Source organism: Artibeus jamaicensis, unplaced genomic scaffold (assembly GCF_021234435.1).
Source record: "Artibeus jamaicensis isolate MK-2021 breed Jamaican fruit bat unplaced genomic scaffold, CSHL_Jam_final contig_497, whole genome shotgun sequence".
NCBI lineage: Eukaryota > Metazoa > Chordata > Mammalia > Chiroptera > Phyllostomidae > Artibeus > Artibeus jamaicensis.
In genome coordinates, this window is record NW_026521863.1 from 10,959,670 (window position 1) to 10,963,478 (window position 3,809).

Below are 3,809 nucleotides of genomic sequence, written 5' to 3' on the forward strand. Positions count from 1 at the left end.
TGTGAAAGAAACACTGACCAGCTGCCTCCCACAGTCCGACCAGGAATCAAACCACAACCTAGGTATGAGGTCTGACCAGGAATCCGAATGGCAAGCTTTTGGTACAAGGCACAGCATTCCAACTGAGCCACCCGGCCAAGGTATGACACTTGCTTTTAACTAACATTATGTGGCAGTGATGGTGTAGCTTCTTCCTGGCTTTCTTGATTCACTGTTTCTGGGGGAAGCCAACCACCATGTTGTGAGGAGACTCAAGCAGTCCAACGGAAAAGAACAGACCTGCCATCTTCGAGAACTAATCTGCTGGAGCACAAGCCACCTTAAAAACAGATCAGATCCTCTGGCCCAGTGAGCATATTGACTGCAACCTCATGAAAGACCCTGACCCAGAACTACCAACCTAATTAAGCTACCCACCCCCAGATTCATGACCCACAGAAACTGTAGGAGATAAAACAATTTTCAAACTTTGAAACCTGATCCATTTGTGATCAATGAAGTCAACTTTAGGCTCCACAGTTGGTTTTTTAAAATGAATTAGTTAACCCGGCTGGTGTGGTTCAATGAATGGAGTACCAGCCTGCTAACAGAAACGTCGCCAGACTGATTCCTGTCAGGACACATGCCTGGGCTGCAGGCCTGGTCCCCATTTGGGGGCGAACGAGAGGCAACCAACTGTTGCTTATCTCACACATCGATGTTTCTCTCCTTCTCTTTCTCCCTACCTTCTCCTCTCTCTGAAAATAGATAAACTTTTTAAATGAACAAGTTAGAAAAGATAGAAGACTATATAACAGGTAACAGGTACTATTTCCTAAAATTCTGTTTCAATTTCACATGTATATATATATACCAAACAGCATTTACCAAAATATATTTCTTAGCCTCGGTAGTGAAGTTTGAAACCCACAGCCTATACTTAGGTTTAAGACAAAACATCCCCTAAAGTATAGGGAATCTTTATGGAATGTGGTCTCGACAACAACCAACTATAAAACAGGCATTTTTCCATAAATTTTATAACAAAACCAATGATATATAAGATACTCTTAAAATACATCTTGTCTGATTTCTATGTTAAGCTTGACATAAAACCCACAGGGCATGGTAGACTTGTAGGTCTAGCATGTAAAAGCATATTGTTTTCCAAATCTAAGAGGTTACCCATAAAATGCTGTAACGAAAAAGCTGCTATGGGACCTACCCACAGTTATTATTTCCTCTTTTAATAATCAATGTTAAAGGAAATTCCATCTTCAACCTGAGCACACACACCTGCAAATTTCTACCACAAAAAAGAAGTCAAGTACAGTATTATTAAATCACTTTCTGCCCACTGTCCAAGTCTCACTGGAACTGTCTCCTTCAGAACATAAGCAAGCACATATTTTTCTCATGCCTCAGCATTACATATCAAAACTTTCAGCACTACAAGAGTTTGCAGAATATTTATGTATAACAACTTTTGATGAAACCACTTAGATTATTTCCTTGCACTGTGGTTTTCTTTGAATATGTGTGAAACTATTTTTGAACTCCTAAATTGCCAAGTGTACTTCCAAAATGCAAAATAAATCAGTGCATAAACACTAAACAGATGATTTAACGTATTTTTCTTATTATTTATTCCGGGCATTTGTGAATTTCCCCACCACACTAACAGCCTCTCTTGGTCCTATCCTGAGATACACAGCTAGCCCTTCTTGCAAGGATTAAGGTTTTCTCCCCAGTCTTTGCATAGGCATCCATCTCAATATTTAAACTTCTTGGCAAGCTGTAAAAAGCAGGTATGATCTGCATAACACTTCCTTATAATGCTATGAAGTGATAGTGACTAAAAATCAAAATAATTAGCATGCCTGACAAAATTCAAGTTTGCATGCCTGTCCTGAGAAAACTAGCACCTCCTGAAGAGAAAGCAGACTGGTCCTTGATGGCACTTGCTCTAGGAATGAGACTGAGTTTCAGGAATCACCCCTGGGTCTATTTTTATACATCTACATAGAATATAGTACTGAGAAACTACTGGCTGATTTTAATAAGCAGTTTCTTTGATTCAAAGCCAATTACTAAACACATAAGCAAGCTTCTATACAATAGCTTCAACCTACAACTTTAACATTAGTTTTGCCCACTTTTTTCCTTTAGTTTTTTTTTTAAATCAGTTCACTCTCCATGTGAGCACTCACTCCATCAGACCATAAACTTCAGAAAGTTCAGAGTCAAGGTCTGAAAGAACTGAGAACCCAAAGATGACTTTACTATGACTTTCTACCAATCAAAATCACTTTAATTTCCTAATAAGATGAAACAGATCTCAACTGTAGAGACATTCCAAGACACCAAGCATACCAGTCTGAAGGCCCACTTTGATGTTTTAGTGATAGTGCACCAGAAATACTTATGTCAGGGACAGAACTTGGTTTTGCTGACAGACATTTAACTACTCGACAAGTCATTTATCTAGCTGATCAAAGAACAAGAAAAGTTCAAGGCAGGTATGCACTAAATCTGTTACTCACTTTGGACTACTACAGTTACACAGCTGCTTATTTATTCTGTATTCAAAGAAAGAATTAGTCATCAGCAGCCCTAGTACAACTAACTAGATTACTAAATCAAACTCAAAGAGTTTTAGAAGGGAATTCTAAAAGTATGTATTTATATGAATTGTTAAATACATACAAATTAACTGTCTTAAGATACTGAGTTTGCCTTAAATATTTGTGAACTATGTGCCAGGGCACTGTGCTATGTAAACCAAAGTGGGTTCAACACCAAATCAAGGACCTTATAACCAAGGGAACATGCTTTAAAACCAGAGTACCTTGGAAACTGCTGCCACCATTCCCTTACAAATCAAACCACATTCTTTTGAGTCTTCAAAATGTTGTACATGGAAAAATAATAAATGGTTAAACTCAGTCCTCAAGGGACTGAAGTGTGCTTCCACAGATATAAAATTCTATCAAAATGACAACAACACAACGATTAACTGTAAAACAGTAAGACTGACTATCAGAGAATCTAAGTCCCTTGCCTGCCCTGATACATTTCAGGACCTCCCTGTTAAAAAAGATTTCAGCATCTCTAAATTTACAGAATGGCCAACTCTGGACTCTACTGTAACAGTACTTCAGAACCCAAACCTCACAAGAGAATAAACTGTTTTTAAGTAACAAACACGCTTTGCACACTACTGATATTTTTGGACCAAAGCTGCAACAGGTAAAACCCAATTACTGAAATCATATTCAATACTAACGAAAACGTCTAACTAACGGAAACGTCATTTATCACACTCAACTATTCTATAAATTAGCACCTCTACCTCTACACACAGCAGAAACAGGCATTTCTCCTCGGTATGACTTTTCGATTACCACTGGTGATACGAGACTTATAATTATCTCCGATTCTCAACTCCACTCCAAGTCTTAAACTTAAAACTTATGCTAACACAGGAAGTCAAGGGACAAAAGCATACGCCCAGAGATGTCAAGCAGAAGCTTGCAGAAGGATTCAAGCACCAGTTTCCCATCCCTTTTCTGAATATCTCCAGGATCATCCTACCTAAACACTTTATATAAACACGGGGCTTGTGACTGAAGCCTCCAGCCCCAGTAAGTGGAGAGAAGTTTCCTTGCTCGCCTCGGCTGCACATGGTTTACAGAAGTTTGGCCGGAGCAGAGCGGAGCCTGGGCGGGAGCGGCAGTGTAGTCAGTGCTGCAGGCGGCGGCGGCGGCGGCAGAGCAGCAGGAGGCGGAGGCGGAGGCGGGCGGGGGGAGGGGAGGCGACGGGAGGGGGGC